The sequence below is a fragment of the Natrix helvetica genome (genome assembly GCF_964273705.1).
Source record: "Natrix helvetica genome assembly, chromosome: 1".
Lineage (NCBI taxonomy): Eukaryota > Metazoa > Chordata > Lepidosauria > Squamata > Natricidae > Natrix > Natrix helvetica.
This window is the reverse complement of record NC_138548.1, coordinates 56674118-56692535: the sequence shown is the minus strand read 5'-3', so window position 1 is coordinate 56692535 and position 18418 is coordinate 56674118.

The window sequence follows — 18418 nt, the reverse complement described above, 5'->3', positions numbered from 1 at the left end:
TAAGGGGTTTTTTAATTAATCATTTTTTAACAGTTTTAAGGGGTTCCAGGGTAGGGGGGAAGGGGATTCAGGCCAGGAGGGAAAGTAGAGCCAGGCAAACAGGTGTGGTCGGGAGGGGAGGGAGTGGAGTGGGGGAGGAGAGTGATAATAGCATTCCAGTACAGGGCTCTGTTATACCAACGGTCGTGGGGAGGGGTGGGTGCGAGGACAGACTTAGAACTTGCAGTCGGTTGGGAGACCGTGGTTGTTGGTTACACCCGGTCGCTTGTACCAACCCCCGCACTCTAGGTGGCCAGGATCTACAGAGCCAGGGCCTTAGGCTGATGTTATGCAATGTGAGGTCCGCTGTTAACAAGGCCCCCCTCATTAATGACCTGATTTTGGAGGGGGAGCCGGACCTCGCAGGAATAACAGAGACCTGGTTGGGCCATGAGGGAGGTGTACCCCTCGTGGACATGTGCCCACCAGGTTATCGAGCATTCCACCAGCCACGGGCCCAGGGTAGGGGCGGTGGGGTAGCGGTAATTATCCGGGAAGACCTGGAGCCGAGAGAGTTCACTGTGCCACAGACATCCGGGTGTGAATCCCTTGTCGTGAGATGGGGCCCAGGGAGACAGTTGGGCCTGCTGATTGTATACCTGGCTCCTCGCTATACATCAGCGGCCCTGCCTGAGCTCCTCGAGCTGATCGCAACAATGGCAGTTGAGACCCCCAAACTTTTGGTTATGGGGGACTTCAACTTGCCATCGGTGGGAGAAGCATCTGAGGTGGTTCAGGAGTTCATGGCTTCCATGACAGCCATGGACCTGACTCAGTTAATTCAGGGTCCCACACACAAGGGAGGCCACACACTGGATCTTGTTTTTGTCTCTGACCAGTGGACGAGTGATCTGGGAATAGGGGACATAGCTATTACTCCCCTGTCATGGTCAGACCACTCACTTCTCTGACTTGACTTCCCTGGTGCTACCCCCTGCCGCGGGGAGGCGGAACCGGAATGTCCTAGATGGTTCTGCCCCAGGCGCCTGATGGAACCGGAAAGGTTCCAGACGGAGCTTGGGCCACCTCCTGTAGACCTGACCAGCCCCCGGATAGAGGACCTAGTAGCCGCCTGGAATAATGCGGCTGCCGGGGCCTTAGACCGGGTGGCGCCTTTGCGGCCTCTCCTGCGGCAACGAACCACCCTGGCCCCTTGGTTCACCGAGGAGCTAAGGGTGATGAAACGCCACAAGAGACGCCTAGAGAGCCGATGGAGATCCTCCCGTTCTCCATAGCGCTGCTTGGAGAGTCCAAGGATGGGTTAACACAGCCTGTTTGCCCATGGACTGAGTAGATTTTTCCCCCTCTGGCCACGCCTCCTTTGCCTCTTCTGGCTCAGTTTTAAAAACTCAGTCCGCCCGATAGGACGAGTTTTGGGGAACACTCAGCTTTGAGCAAATAGGCTGGGTTCTCCAATAGTAATTTTAGAGTATTTTAGGTGTTGATATTTAGTTGTTATTAGGATTTTTCCCCAGGTTTTATTATTTTGACTTTTTATTTTCCTTTTTTCTATTTTTACCAAGAAGAGGATTTACTAAAGTAAGGCTGAGGCAGCGATCGGTTCCACAGCTGCTTAGTCGCAGCTGGGGGAACAAGCGAGGCTGCTCGTCCGGCGTCTGCTGGCGAGCGCAGGGAAGGACGGCAATCCCCGTGTTTCCCTGGTCGTTTTGGAGGAGAGGCTTTTAAAAAAAGCCCTTGCTTCTCCAAACGGCGTCTTTTGCCGATCGGGAGAGCGGCGGCCATTTTGAAAAGCGCTGCTTTGGCGCGCTTTTCGGCTGCAGCCAATGGGAAGCGCCTGGCCCTTAAGTGAGGCTTTTGGTGCGCAGAAGAACCGGCGGCCATTTTTTTGAGACTTTTTTACCTTCCGGAAAGCAGCAGCAAGCAGCAGAGCCTCTCCGCCTCAACAGACAGCCGCAGAGGATTGCGAGGGCTTGCCTGGGTCTCCAGCAAGCCTGAAGTTCCCCAGCCAACTAAGGGGAAGCGGCAAGGAGTGTCCTGGTGCCTGATCCAGCCTCCCATCTGAGTCTGCAGACGCTTCTGGAGCCGTCGGGCCAGCGTCCACTGCCCTTCCTTCAGCAGCGACCTCTTCGACTCAAGATCAACCAAGGATGGCTGATGAAGGTTTGGAGTGAAGGGAGGAGCTGGCAGGGCCATCTGCAAAGCGCAGTAGGCCAGATCCCTCAGGCCAGGGGAGAAAGGGAAACAAGGGCGCTGGGGGGAAAGCTTCCCACTCTTCAGCTGGGAGCAAGGCCCCCAAAATTCAAGGGGACAAGGGGCAGGACTCCCTAAAGGACAAGTCTGCTAGGCCCCAGGTTCCCTCTGCACCCTTACCAAGTGAGGCTGGGCCAGTTCCTTCCCCACCCATTCAGAGGGAGATAGAGCAGGGGGAGGAAATGGGGGATAGATCTCCATCCTTCTGTGATAGGGATTCCATGTCAGGATCCCCTGCAGCCTCTCTGGGTTACCCAGGTTCTCCTAGCTCTTCAGTCAGGGAGGATATCCCCTCCTTTCAATGCTGTTTTCATGCAGAGGATCAGAGAGATCCTCCTAGGGGTGCCAGGGGACAGGCCTATGACCAATCCAGGCCTGTGGAGGACAAGGGCCCAGCTATGTCAGCAGAAATGAGGGATCTCATCACGCAGGCTATTTCCCAGGGTGTGGTAGAAGCCATGAGGCTACAGGAAGGCAGGGGTGGCAAGGCCTCTAGGCCTGTTCGCCCCCTGGGGGAAAAGAGGACCAGAGTACTCGATTCCCCGGGCATTTCTATCACCACAGAGGTGTCTACGTGGGAGGAGGAGACTGCTGAGGAATTTGCTCTCTCGGAGGATGAGGATATGCCTCCAGACAAGCCCTCCTTCACTGGTCTCTTTAAGCCATCCTTATTCAAGTCCATCTTACACAAGGCCAGAGCCTCTACTGAGCTTGGTGCCAAACCTAAGAACAAGGAAGTCCCTTCTACTTCCCAGGCCCTCATGGCAGGGCTGTTCAGCGAAACAACCCCTGACCCAGAACTGATACCAGTCCCTGACATGTTCATGGAAGTTATCCAGCGCCAATGGACACAGCCAGGTACCCTGGCCAACCCCAGTGGCGCAGACAAATCACTGTATCCCTTAGAACCTAGGCTGGAGGATGTATTGAAACCTCCAGAAGTGGATGCCCCTGTGGTCTCTCTGACCTCTAATTCTAATCTCCCGGCCGAGTTATTAGAAGGGTTAAAGGCAGAGGATAAGAGGTCAGAAAAGGCTTGTCTCAAAACGCACCAGGTGGCTGCCTGGGCGATCAAAACCTCCACTTCTGCCTCGTTCTTTACGAGGGCATCCCTATTATGGCTGCGCCAACTCAGATCTCAGCCCCCATCTGAAGCATCTCGTTGGCGACATGATCTTAACAAGATCATTACGGCTGTGGAATATGCCTCTGATGCATCCCTGCATGCAGCGAAATTCGCCTCCAGGGCACTCGCGTCCAACATCACTTCTTGCCACCTGCTTTGGTTTCGGCACTGGCAGGCGGACATGAAGGCAAAGTGGAAGCTGGCTTCAGCTCCATTCAAGGGAGAGAACCTCTTTGGGGATTCCCTAGAGAAATTCCTAATTGAGACAAAGGATAAGAGGAAGGTCCTGCCTTCCACCTTCAGGAAGCATGACAGGAAAGGTCAGGGCTCGTTCAGGAAACAGGCCTTTCGGGCACAGGAAGGTGCCCAGGCCTCCTCCTCTTCATATTCCTCCCAAAGACAGTTTAACCAGTCCTCTGACAGGTCCCAGGAACGAAACAACTTTTCTTCCAGGGGCAGACAATCCAATCAGGGGTCCTTTCGGAAGCCCTTTCGTGGGGGATCCCACAACCGTCAGTTTAGACGTGGGAAGTGACCGTCTGGGGTCTCCTCCCATCGGGGGGCGCCTGCAATTCTATGCAGACCGTTGGGAGGAAACAACCTCGGACAAGTGGGTCTTAAATACCATCAGGAGGGGTCTAACCTTGGAGTTTCTATCCTCTCCTCCGCGGACCTTTGTTCGCTGCCCACTATCCAAGAACCCTGTAAAGAGGGCTCTCATGCAGGCAGAGATAGATCATCTTCTGCAGATCAACGCAATAGAGGCAGTTCCTTCAGAACAGGAAGGGAGGGGGTTCTATTCCATTCTCTTCCTGGTCCCCAAGAATTCAGGGGGGTGGAGGGCCATTTTAGATCTGAAGCGCCTGAACAGACATCTGGCCTACAAGCGCTTCAAAATGCAGTCTCTTCAGTCGATCCTAAGCTGCATGCGACAAGGGGATCTGCTCACCTCCATCGATCTCAAGGAGGCGTATCTGCATGTGCCCATCCATCCCGCACACAGGAAGTTCCTGCGCTTGTGTTACAACGGAAAGCACTTCCAATACAGGGCGCTTCCGTTCGGACTTTCTTCTGCACCCAGAACGTTCACGAAGCTTCTTGCAGCTGTGGCGGCCCACCTGCGCAAGCTTCCAGTCCGCCTGGAGTGCTATCTGGACGACATCATCATCCACTCAAGGACTCATCAGCAAGCGGTGAGAGATGTAAACGTCACAGTTCACACCTTACAGGACCACGGTTTTTCCGTAAACATGGAAAAAAGCAACCTGACTCCTGCCACACGCATACAACACCTGGGCGCCATAATAGACTCAGTATCTTGCCAGGTGTCCCTGTCTCTGGAAAGAATCCGCAACCTCAGGAGCAGAATCCGGTTGTGTCGCAGGAACAGGTCCTGGCAGGTAGTGCAGCTATCCCAACTGTTAGGGATCATGATTTCTTGCCTCAACATAGTTCCCTGGGCACGTCTTCATGCAAGGGAACTGCAATGGTTCTTGCTTCCAATGCAAAGAGCAAAGATCAGCAACTCCACCAGGAAAGTTCGCATCCCACCAAGAGTGACTCGGTCTCTGAGTTGGTGGCAGTCTCGAGCAGTGGAGAAGGGTTGCCTATTCAGAGAACCCGACAGGATCGTGGTAACGACCGACGCCAGTCTCTACGGTTGGGGGGCGCATTGCCAAGGTCAGCTGGCGCAAGGCAGGTGGTCCAGCGCGGAGGCAGTCCGGAGCATCAATTGGCTAGAACTCAGGGCAGCCCGGCTTGCGCTGAGGAGATTTGCAGAACAGCTGAAGGGGCACCACGTTCTGCTACTGACCGACAATGTGGCCACAAAGGCTCACGTGAACCGACAAGGAGGGACCCACTCCAAAAGACTCATGTCAGAGGCGGAGGCCATATGACGATGGGCAGAGATCCACTTAGCGTCGCTGAGGGCGGATCACATCTCCGGAACCAGCAACGTAAGTGCGGATTGGTTGAGCCGTCAGACCATCGACAACTCAGAGTGGCAACTTCATCCGGACCTGTTCGCACAGGTGGTAAGGAGGTTTGGTCTCCCACAGGTCGACCTGTTTGCCTCGGCGGCAAACACACAGCTCCAGCGGTTCTTCTCCCGCTACAAGTCAGCACAAGCGGAGGGGACGGATGCCCTGAGGTCCAGCTGGCCTCCAGGTCTTCTTTACGCGTTTCCGCCCCTCCCTCTGATCCCGCAGGTGACTACAAGCTGCTGAAGGAGGGGGCGGAGCTCATTCTGGTGGCTCCACATTGGCCCAGGAGATCCTGGTTCGCGGACCTGGTCGATCTGTCTGTGGAACAACCGTGGAAAATTCCTCCAGACCAGGTATCCTTGCGTCAGGGGGCCATCAACCATCCAGAGCCCCAATGGTTGCAGTTAGCCGTCTGGCACTTGAGGGGCAGCTTCTGAAGGACCAGAACCTCTCAGACAACGTCATTAAAACCATCCAAGCTTCCAGACGTCCGGCCACTACTCGCATTTATGACGCGACTTGGGCTGCCTTTTCTTCCTGGTGCAGCAAACGGGACATTGACAGTGTGGAAGCGTCCATCCCTCAGTTATTGGACTTCCTACAAGAGGGCTTGGACAAAGGACTGGCACCAGCCACTCTCAGGCGCCAGGTTGCTGCATTATCCACCATCTTAGCCAGACACCAACTTCAATCCCTGAGTCACCATCCTCAGGTCAAGAGCTTCTTGAAGGGGGCCTACAACATTCGACCCCAGGTGGTGCACAGGTACCCGACCTGGAACCTACCCTTTGTCCTGCAGGCATTGATAGCGGCTCCCTTCGAACCTTTGAGGAAGGTATCTCTTTTACATCTGACTCTTAAGACTGCCTTCCTTATAGCCATTACTTCAGCCAGAAGGGTATCTGAGATTGCGGCCTTCTCGGCCAAGGAAGAGCTGTGCATCATCCACCCAGACAGGGTCATCCTACGGTTAGACCCCGCCTTCATGCCGAAGGTGAATTCTCATTTTCACAGGTCTCAGGAGGTTATCCTCCCGAATTTCTGTCCCAGCCCTCAACACTCCAAGGAGCGCAGGTGGCACAAATTGGACGTGCGAAGGGCAGTCCGCATTTACCTGAAACGAACTAAGGACATCAGGCACTCCGAGGCCTTCTTTGTGTCTTTTCAACCAGGCTCGCTGGGTCGCAAGGTGTCATCTTCAACCATAGGTCGGTGGCTGCGAGCTTGCATTAAGATGACATATGACCTTCAGGGCAAGCCGGTTCCACCTCGTGTAACGGCACATTCCACCAGAAGTGCGGCCACGACCGCGGCCTGGGCGACTCAAGCATCTATTCTGGACATTTGCAGAGCGGCCACGTGGGCGTCTCCCATGGCTTTCATTAGAAACTACAAGATCGATTCCTTTGCCTCTGCCGAAGCCTCCTTTGGCCGTAGAGTATTACAGAAGGTTATTGAGGCTCCGGACAATGTCACTTCTTCCCGCCCTGGGACACAATAGCTTGGGCATGTCCCATCCTTGGACTCTCCAAGCAGCGCTATGGAGAATGACCATTGTCTTACCTGAACGGTCGTTCTCATGGCGCTGCGGAGAGTACAAGACCCACCCAGGGTGATTGTTTAGCTCCGAGATTGTATCTTTACACAGGTGTGAGCTGAGGACGTCTTCGTCGGACAAGACCTCGTTTTTAAAACTGAGCCAGAAGAGGCAAAGGAGGCGTGGCCAGAGGGGGAAAAATCTACTCAGTCCATGGGCAAACAGGCTGTGTTAACCCATCCTTGTACTCTCCGCAGTGCCATGAGAACGACCGTTCAGGTAAGACAACGGTCATTCCGAACTTGACCGAACACAGGTACGAACCTACTTAAGGACATACCTTGTGGCAATAAGAGCGGCCAAACGTCAACATTGTGCCGCCCTTATTGCATCCGCAGATAACCGCCCTGCCGCCCTGTTTCGGGTGACCCGCTCTCTTCTTTCGCAGAGACCGCGGGAAGCCCCTTTACAGGGCAGGGCAGAGGAATTTGGGAAATATCTGCAGGATAAAATCGCTCAAATCCGGAGGGAATGGGTCCCACTCAGTGGGCTAGGAGGGATGCCCCAGGCGAGTCTTGAGAGACCATTCTGGGAGGAGTTTGACTCGGTTGCCATCGAGGATTTGGACAGGTTACGTGGGCGACTACGAGCCACCACATGTTCATTGGACCCGTGTCCCTCCTGGCTTGTACTGGCATCCTGGGAGGTTACACGAGACTGGCTCTTGGTGCTAGTGAACGCTTCATTGGGCGAGGGGTTCTTACCGGCCGCCTTGAAAGAGGCGGTTGTGAGACCCTTACTCAAGAAGCCTTCCCTGGACCCAACGGAGCTAGCCAATTACCATCCTGTCTCCAACCTTCCTTTCTTAGCGAAGGTTGTAGAGAGTGTGGTGGCCCAACAGTTCCCACATCACCTGGAGGAGAATGATTATCTAGACCCGCGACAGTCCGGCTTGCGACCCGGGCACAGCACAGAGACGGCCTTGGTCGCATTGGTAGATGATCTCTGGAGGGCCAGGGATAGGGGTTGTTCCTCTATCCTGGTCCTATTAGATCTCTCAGCGGCTTTTGATACCATCGACCATGGTATCCTCCTGCACCGGCTGGAGGGGCTGGGGGTAAGGGGCACCGTTTTACGGTGGTTCTGCTCCTACCTCTCCGACCGGACGCAGCGTGTGTTGGCAGGGGAGCAGAGGTCGTCCCTGAGGCCTCTCACTTGTGGGGTGCCGCAGGGTCAGTCCTCTCGCCTCTCCTGTTCAACACATATGAAACCGCTGGGTGAGATCATCCGTGGTTTTGGGGTGGGATATCATCTGTACGCTGATGATACACAGCTGTACATCTCCACCCCGAACCACCCCAACAAGGCCGTTGAAATGATGTCCCGGTGTTTGGAAGCCGTACGGGTCTGGATGGGTGACAACCGACTCAAACTCAACCCCTCCAAGACGGAGTGGCTGTGGCTTCCGCCCCCCCAGTTCAACCAGCTAATTCCAACACTGGCCATTGGGGGCGAACAACTGGCCCCCATGGAACGGGCGTGCAATTTGGGCGTCCTCCTGGATGCCTGGCTGTCCATGGATGACCATGTGGCAGCCGTGGCGAGGGGGGCGTTCCACCAGGTTCACCTGGTGCGCCAATTGCGCCCCCTATTGGACCGGGATGCCCTTCGCACAGTCACTCACGTGCTGGTGACGTCCCGCCTAGACTACTGTAATGCTCTCTACATGGGGCTTCCCTTGAGATGCACTTGAAGACTGCAGCTGGTCCAGAACGCGGCCACGCGGGTGATTATGGGGAGTACGAGATACTCCCATATAACACCTCTCCTGCGCGAGCTGCACTGGCTTCCTGTGGTCTATCGGGTGCGTTTCAAGGTATTGATTACCATCTTCAAAGCGCTCCATGGCACAGGACCTAGCTACATGCGGGATCGCATCCTGCCCCATACAACCCTACGACCAATTCGCTCTCACAGAGAGGGACTTCTCCGGGTGCTGTCCACTAAGCAGTGCCAGAGGGCGGCGCCCAGGAGTAGGGCCTTCTCTCTGATGGGCCCAGCCCTCTGGAATGACCTCCCCCCGGATATTAGGATTATCACCGACCTCCGCTCCTTCCGTTCAAAACTCAAGACCCACCTTTTTCAACTAGCAGGCCTGGCTCAACCATAGCTCCATTTTATTCCTCCTGGCAATTTTTAAACTTGTAATTTCCATTGGGGTTTTAATTTAACTTATTTTAATATTTCTGTGTTGTTATAAAGATTGTATTGTGTTTTATGCCTCCTCCGTACAATGTGTAATTTTATATGTGTTTTTATTTATTGTACGCCGCCCCGAGTCCCTTTGTGGAGAGGGAGCGGCTAACAAATTTAATAAAATAAATAAATAAATAAATAAGACTGTTGCTGAACCACACATCGATTGCTAGATAAGAAGGCGAAATGGTCCTGGAGACAAAAAGAAGCTTCCACTTTCAATACAGTTAAAAGACTCTTGTCTTCTGTTCTTATACAATACTAGCTGTACCCAGCCAGGCGTTGCTGTGGCCCAGTCTGGTTAAATGGAAAAGAAAGAAAAGAGAAAGCACAAGTCTCCCGGCAGAGGCGGCCCCCGCATGGAAGTGAACCACGGTGGCCCCTGCAAGAGCTGCCATGGAGGACACTCCCACAGGCCCCAGCCTGGCCGAGCTAAGGAGGAGGAGGAGGCCGCCCCCCAACCTGGCTTCCCTCAGCGGTAGTGGCGAGAAGAGGCGGCCGCCAGCCCCTGAGGAGGAGGAAGGAGCCGCCCCTGGCGACGCGGATGCGGGGCAGCCCCCGCTGGCCACAGCCCCATCCAGAGACGCCGTTGCTGCTGCAGTTGCTGCCTCATGGGGCACCCAGCGGCCGCCCCAACCCCGCTGCACCTCAGGCTGACAACGCCGCCGCCCCGTTAGAGCCGCCGTGCCAAGGCCGTAGCTGGCTCCCTGTGAGGGGGGTGGAGAGCGCGCACAGCCGGCCGGGCTGAGGAGACACTCCCTTCCACCTCCTCTGGAGCTCCACTGGGCTGGGTGGGGAGAGGCCGGCTTAAGGGTGGGAGGAGGTGGCCGAGATATGGGGCAGGCGCCACACCGCCGCAGACAGCAAAGGCCTGGCGGGGGGAGGCCGAAAGTCTTCGGCTCCTTTTGGTGGAAATGGCGAAGCTCGTCGGAGGAGGGGCGGAAAGGGGAAAAGGTGCAGCCGCAGCCCAGCCACACATATAAAGGGACCGTCGGGAAGAGCTGGAGAGAGGCCGAACTGTTCCGAATATACTATACTAAAAAAATGAACACTATGGTAAACGACATAGCTGAATTCCAACACAATGTCACACAAAATAATTAAATCAAAATGAAAATAAATTGAAATCTATGAACGTTCAATATAACAATGCAATCGGAAACATTGAAATGGAATCGTGAAATATTTAGTATAGCGTGTGTTGCTTTTACGTCCAGCAGATGGCGCTGGTTTTCAAGAAAGCATGTTTTTACAAAAAAGCATGTTTTTACCTGTCACAGGTGTGACATCTATATAATATACGTATATAAAAACATGCGCGTAGTCGAATGCAACATTGTGTCAAAATTTCAAAGCAATCGGTGAAGAACTTTCGGAGATTGGAGATTTTGAACAAACAAACATTACATTTTTATTTATGTAGATAATTGGACTGCCCCTCATTCTGACCTGTGATGCCTCCCCATTTGGCATTGGAGCCATTCTCAGCTCCCACTGCATTTTATTCAAAAACTCTAGCAGCAGCCAAATGGAACCTACAGCCAGCTGGACAAGGAAGTGCTGACTACAGTGGCGGGGGTCAAACGATTTCATGAATACTTATATGGAAGGGACTTTGAATTAGTTACAGACCACAAACCACTTCTAGGCATCATTGCGGGGACTGACCCACTCCAAACGTATTATCACCGCGAATGACTAGATGGACTATCTTCCAAGCAGCATACAAATACTGGCTAATCCATCAGCCGGGCAAAAGCCTTGGCCATGCTGACCACCTCAACTGGAACCCACTACCAGAAGTCGTCCAGGACCCTGCTCCAGTCACATCTGTACTCCTCATTGAGGACATTGTGTCCAGCCCTGTCACTTCGACCGAGATAGCAAAACATTAAGCAAAAAACAACTTTGGCACAAGTTTTGAACTGGGTGTGGAGGGGATGGCCTGGGGTACCAGTGAGGGGCGAATTGAAACCATTTCAAACTCATCAACATGAATTGTCAGTCCAAAAGGGGTGCCTGTTGTGGGGAGGTAGAGTTGTTGTGCCTCAAGTATTAAGGATATTGGTATTAGAAACATTACACATAGGGCACCCAGGCCTTATCAGAATGAAAGGGTTAGCCAGGAGCGATGTCTGATGGCCGAGGACATAACGGAATGGGTCCCTACGTGCATACCTTGTCAGGAATCCAGACTGGCACCACCCACTGCCCATATACACGAATGAGAGACCCCTAAATCACCATGGTCATGGGTGCACATTGATTTCGCGGGACCCGTACGGGGTCAAACATTTCTAATAATTGTGGATGCATACTCCAAATGGCTTGAGGTAGTTAATATGTCCACTACTATGGCCGAAATGGTCACCTGGGTGTTACAGAGGCTTTTCGCCAATCATGGCCTACCGGACGTTGCAGTTTCCGATAATGGGCCCCAATTCACAGCTAACCAATTTGAAGCCTTTTTGGCGGAACATGGAATCCACTATGCCTTGTCAGCGCTGTTCCATTCGGCCACGAATGGTCAAGCGGAACAGATGGTGCAGTCAACCAAAGAGGCTCTAGCCCAGTGATGGCGAACCTTTTAGACACCGAGTGCCCAAACTGCACACATGCACATGCCCAAACTGAAAGGTGCACACACATGCATGGACATGCATGAATGTGCACATGCATGCATGCGCATCAGAGACCCAAACACGAGTTGGCCAGTGGGAGGTGGGGCATCCCAACACCAGCAGCACAGCAAGAGGTAAGTTCTTTTTCTTTCATGAGCTTCTGTTTCATTGTTTGTAGGGAAATAGAAGCTCACGAAAGAAACACTATGGAGATCTGACCTGGGGCGATGGTGCGCTTGCCAGCAGAGGGGACTCTGCGTGCCATCTCTGGCACGTGTGCCGTAGGTTCGCCATCACCGCTCTAGCCAAAATGGGACCAGGGGATCTGCAAACCAAAATTGACAAATACCTTCTAGTGCAGCATATAACCCCTAACACTTCCACAAACCATAGCCCAGCAGAGTTGCTAATGGGCCACAAACTCAGATCACAGCTAGACAGGCTACACCCCGATTACAACACAAATACGCCCACACTCAACTTGCAACACCGGTTCTTTAGCATAGGGACCTAGCATATGCCCGCAACTATTCAGGGGGGGTGGCCTGGGTCCCTGCAAAGGTAATTCTCTATTACAGGTCCCTGCTCTTACTGAGTTGAATTAGAAGATGGTAAGATATGGAAGAGGAACATTGACCAATCCGGGGACATTTGGGCACTCTGTGCTAAGACAGCCCGAAGAAGAGCCAGCCCTCACAATTAAAGTGCCTATGCGCACCGAATAACACGCAGACACTCCATCTATCCTACACTTAAACCTGAGTTCTCAACACATACACACACCTGAAGAAGCAGGAGTCCAGCAAAGAGTTCCCGGGGATCCGGTTCCAGAGGAGTCAGCCACACCACATGGAAACTTCCAGACAGTTCCATTGGCTGACCCCGGAGCGCCAGCAGGCCTGACTGCTCAGGCCGCCACTGCTAAAACAACCGAGCTGTGCAGGTCAGGTCAAAACCACCGTTGCCCCGTCTACCTGCGTGACTACATCAAGTAGCACTACTGATTGGGTAACGCTCCTTCCAAGAGGGGAGGGGATTGAATATGATAATAAGGAGGAAAACCTTGGGCAAAGGTTTCCCTCTGGTCTGCCTCTCAGGCAGAAAAGACTGGCGGTTTAAATTGATTGATTCACACTACAGGCGGGAAATTCAAGAGATCTCAGTGGCTGAGCTGTCAGCTCCCTTTAAAAGAGGAAGCTGCACAGTGCACTCACTTCTGTGTACCTGTCTACCAAATTAGTAGTGTTAAGTGTGGGTCGGTTTAGTGGAGCATCCTGTCTCTTCACTCAACCCACACTTAACACTACTAATCAAGCCCTTTGTTGTGACAAAAATGTGTTATGTAATTAGATGGAGTTATTTTTTTCAACTGTACAAGCATAAGAAAATTTTACAAGCATGCATACAGACAGTTTGCACTTTGTCCAAGTGGTCTTCAAAGGCAACCCCATGAAGTACATATAGTAGTAGTTCAATCATAGGATGATAAGGGCATGAATCACCATTGCCAGATCCTCCCACTTTAGGTAGAGCTGCAACTGATCCCCAGCTGATTCCTTGCAGCAGCCTCAACAAGCTCCTCTGGCAGAAGCCATGAATCTTGGAGGATCCAAATTACAGATCTGATTGAGGAGATATCCCACCCTAACTTCAATTACAACTGGAATAAATAGAAAAATCTTCTGAACAAATAGCATAAATAGTAACTACATCTTCCTAGAGTGAACAACAGCCTGCATTCACCCAGGTGCCAACAACCTTCAAATTCCGAATCAAGACTTCAACAGGACTTTAGATTAGTGGAGATGTGAAGCACCCTGCTAACACCTCACTGAGATCCAACGGTGTTATATGGATAGTGAAAAGCAAAGAGAATGTGGGGGCATCCCACCAGTAAATACTCAATAGGGTGGCCTCTGCTTCCTCAGCACCATCAGCTTGAAATGCACACTCAGGAAGCAGTGCAATTAACGTTAAGAGTGTCTCCAACTGCCAATCCTCATAGACCTGAAGAATATCATGATCAATAGTGTCAGATGTTACTGAGAAGTCTTGTAAGACCAGAAGAAGCACCTACCTCATGTCACAGCAAAGGACATCCACTAAAGCAAGTACTGTTATTTCCATCCCAAGTTAAGTTGGGATCAGGCTGAAAGTTGTTTGGATAATCCTCTTCATCTGGGCACTGTGTAAATGGATAGATAATTCTCAATTTTATTGACAACCTTCCCAAAGGGAAAGCAGGAGGTCATATGATAATTTGCCAACAGTGTTGGAGCCAGGGAAGCTGTCAAGAAAAAGGCGTATCACTAGTGCTCTCAAAGAGGCTGTCCTCACTCCCTGCCTCCTGAGAACTTAGCTTCTCAGCTTCCCCTCCACTACCAATTACCATCACCTGAAGGAGCCGGGAGAAGCGTGCACTTAACTCACAAGAGGCAAAGGTTACCTAATTAAAGTCTACAACTGAAAAGCCTACAACTTTATAACGTTTATAAAGCTGCCAATCTTATATCAAATTTTGGCACAATTGCACAAACAGCAATTAAACAGCATCAATAATAAAACTATAATTATAAATATATTAAAACCAGGAGTGAAATGCTACCGGTTTGGGCCGGTTTGCCCAAACCGGTAGTAAAAAAATGCTTTTAAAAAGTTTTTTTTTCCAACAATCAGCTGTGCAGGGCAATTTATCCTACTTTCTAGCTAATCTAAATCGTGTGGCACAGCAGGTTCCACCCCCCCCTCGCTGTTCTACTTACCTTTGCAGACTCAGAAAAGGCTTCTTAGCACATGAGTACAAAGTGAACCAGTAGCAGACTTCAGAGCATTTCACCTCTGATTAAAACCATAAACATTAAAAATATTGCACCAAAGTTGAACTTCTGACATACAGTTCTTCATAGTAACTTTTCATCCACTTCAACCTACTCCAGGGGGAAAAGCCAGGTCTTCAATGTTTTTTAGAAGGCCAGGGAGGTAGAGGCCTGCTGAACTTCAGGAGGAAGGGCAGGGATTGATATAGAAAAAGTTCCACATTCTTCAGGCTGTGCTTCAAACTCCAGGAAGAGACAAAAACTATGTATATAAGAGCAACCTTATTGGCGAAGTGTTGTAATAACCACTTGTAGGAGTTGGCAGCAGTTTTTTCTGATCATCTTTCTCCGATGGGAATTGGGCACCAATAAATAGTGTCACTGGGTGACAACAGAGTGATTCAATAAGATCAGAGAAAAAGAACACACTGCTGCTTTTACCACCATTCTCTAGGTTCACATATAAACTAATTGCTGTACTTGGTCCGTATTCATGTTTCTCTTCCTCCACAAGTAATTCAATGTTTCTATGGTTTCATCTCTCAGTAAATCAAGACATCTCTGGTCAATGGAGGAAGATTAGCAATATAATCATGTAAAATGTGTTCCATTTCCAGGAAGCTACCAGGTGTGCTCAACAGAACTGTCTGCCAGATCACTACAAAAGTTCCAAAGTGTTCTAGTGGATCCATCTCAGTTCACTTGGAATTGGCCATCTCAATGGGCTGCACTACCCTGCAAAAGTAGTGGACAGCAACAAATCTTACCTAGACCAAGAAGTGATGTTCGTGATAAAGGACTCGATTCAATATAACATCTGGGTCAAGGCCATACTTGGAAGACTCATATTGGCATGAAGGACTAGTATTTCATCGGGTCTAGGAAGGACATGCTTCTTTCTATTTAAGACAGACCACTGAAACAATTACGTTGTCGCTCCCAGAAGGACAGGTCATTTGACAATCACTCTGAGTAGAAATATCAGATCATAAAGGTAAATTAATACACACACACACACACAATGTTCATGGAGATCATTCACAGAGTTTTCTTTGCTCTTGCAACTTCTGAATGCTGAAAGTAGGCAGGGGACTCCATGGATCAATTTGCATTCTTTCTCTCCTGCCTTCCAACCAACAAATGCAAAAATAATCATTTACTCAGTATTCTGCATCTTATGATGTAATAACTCCTGAAGGAGAAAAAAAAATTCACTTCACATAGAAATGGAAAATAATGACTTTGCTAATGTCTCTTCCTCAAATTCATATTTTTAGTACATACTGTGTGCATTTGGTAAGTTTACAAAAAATCTAACCTGTTGGTACGAGGATTTATAGTTCTCTTCGGTGATTAATCTTTTTATTGATCGATTTATTATTATATTTTGTAGTTTAATTATGTTGTTTACATTATAATCATTTATATTACTTGTTTGTATCTGCTTGCTTCATTCATTCATTCTAGTTCTGTATGGGTGCACGTGAGAAAGAGAATGAGGTTCTCCAATGAATTTCATTATTTTGTACAGGGAATAAAACTAAATCCGGTAGATCCTATGTTGATTCTCACAAACTTTCTCTCTAGAGAACAATAAATTTCCATGGATGTTACAAGACTCTTAATTCCACTGCAGCTGTTTAGAAATCATCTATCACAATACTATTCTAAAGGTAAGCATTGTTTTGTCCTAAGACTTGGTCACTCTGTTCCATTTTATGCATGTTAATTATTTTTATCATGCAACTTGGTTCTATTATGTAAGAATGGACATTTTTTAATTCATGCAAATTAACCTTTTTTTGCTCTTTATAATTTTCAAGTTATGAAACAATTGTATGTCCTGTACAAAATGCTTTAGGCAGGTCTGTTGAATTATCAGACTTACCTGAAACATGTAACCATTGTGCTTCATTTATTAATTTCCTTTATATTCCTAATCACACTTTAAAAAGCCCATTTTAATCTAATCTTCTAATGGCTTAGCTCCAAGACACTCAAGACGTTTCTACCTTATGCTTCACACATTTCCAAATGGCTACAGATAGGCTGATATACAATGTGGTGCCTATTACTATTTTTATATCTGGTCTGTATGGTTAAATGCAGTTTTAAAACTGTACTTCCATGTTATGTTTTATTTTGTTTACCTGAGACATGGTGATGCACTTTAGTGAAGTAATAGATTTACTTTTCAGTTTCAGACACTCCTTTAAAAGTATTGCACTGTATGGCCTTTAATTGTTTAGTTGCTTTTAATGTTTTATGGCTATTTCTTAAATATTTTGGTAGTTTATGCTTTAATTATAAGCCACCCAGTCATGAAAATAAAGTAAAGGTAAAGGTTCCCCTCGAATATATGTGCTAGTCGTTTCTGGCTCTAGGGGGCGGTGCTCATCTCCGTTTCAAAGCCGAAGAGCCAGCGCTGTCTGAAGACGTCTCTGAAGTCATGTGGCCAACATGACTCAACGCCGAAGGCGCACGGAACCCTGTTCATTCCAAATAGGAGCCAAATAGGTTGGCAGAAGCTGGGACAAATAACAGGAGCTCATTCTATTATGCAGCGCTAGGGATTCAAACTGCTGACCTCTCTGATCGACAAGCTCAGCGTCTTAGCCACTAAGCCACCGCGTCCCTTTTAGTCATGAATATATAAATTCAATAAATAAAAATAAAAGTCATATAGTTCAGGAAAAGATAACATGTGTTTTTTCACATGCCAACAAATGTTAATATAATATATAATGACATTTCAGTATTGTATATGTTGTAAATTGTATTAAACTTTGTAGAATATAAAACTGTCTGGAGTGTGGATTATTTCATTGTCCATGTAATTTTGCGTGGAACCTTGCATAGAATTCTAACTCAAGTGACATAGTTACTTCCAACCAAAGATGAGATAATACTGATACTTGAAAAGGCTTAAATCCATGTTATGATAATTGAAAATACCATACTAATTCATCTATTCTTTCCAAAAGTGCTGCTAGTAAAATCCCTACACAAGCAAAATCCATGTGGGATGTACGCTGTAGGTCTGAAAATAACTGATCTCAAAATATTGACATACAGGTAAGTCCTGAAATGTCCAACCAGATACCATCTATCAGCTAACGCAATTATGGTTCCTGAAATATCAGCTGAGACCAATACATGCCTCTGCAATAATGAATGATTTTCAAGCTTTGAACATCCATCCTTGTACACAGTGACTAGAGAGCTGATTCCCAACAGTTAAAATTCAGAACATGATTGCTGAAGGTAAACATTACAGCAACTACTTTGCATGCATAAATTGAAAAACTAGGAATTTCTTAATTTATTATTTAAATGAAAAATGTTTAACTGGAACGTGTTGATTTTGCTTTAGTTAACCATATCCCAATTGTTATTTTTTAAAAAAGCAGTTTATAAATTACTAATTTATTGGGTGATGCATTTTTTCTTCCTGAAACCAACTGATTATATTTAGTGTATTTGAAAAATTAATATCTGATTCACTTAACTCCTTTAAAAATAAAAATGAATGTGGCAACACTTCCGTCAAAGGGAAGTTGCTTTTTCTACAAATCCATTTGTTTCTATTACGAATTCAGAAAGCTTTGGTTGTTGCATAAAACTTGACAACGTAAAAGGGAGAACATGATGTAGTGAATCCCTTGCAATATGTGATATGGAATACCTGCAAGCGGAATGAGACAACTTGACACAGCCAGCTCACCACCAAGTCTCGTCTACCAACTCATTGGCCCTAGGTCACTGCAGGACAACTCCACGTGGCCAACTCCCCACAGGGACTATTCACTGCAGAGGGCCGGAGGCAG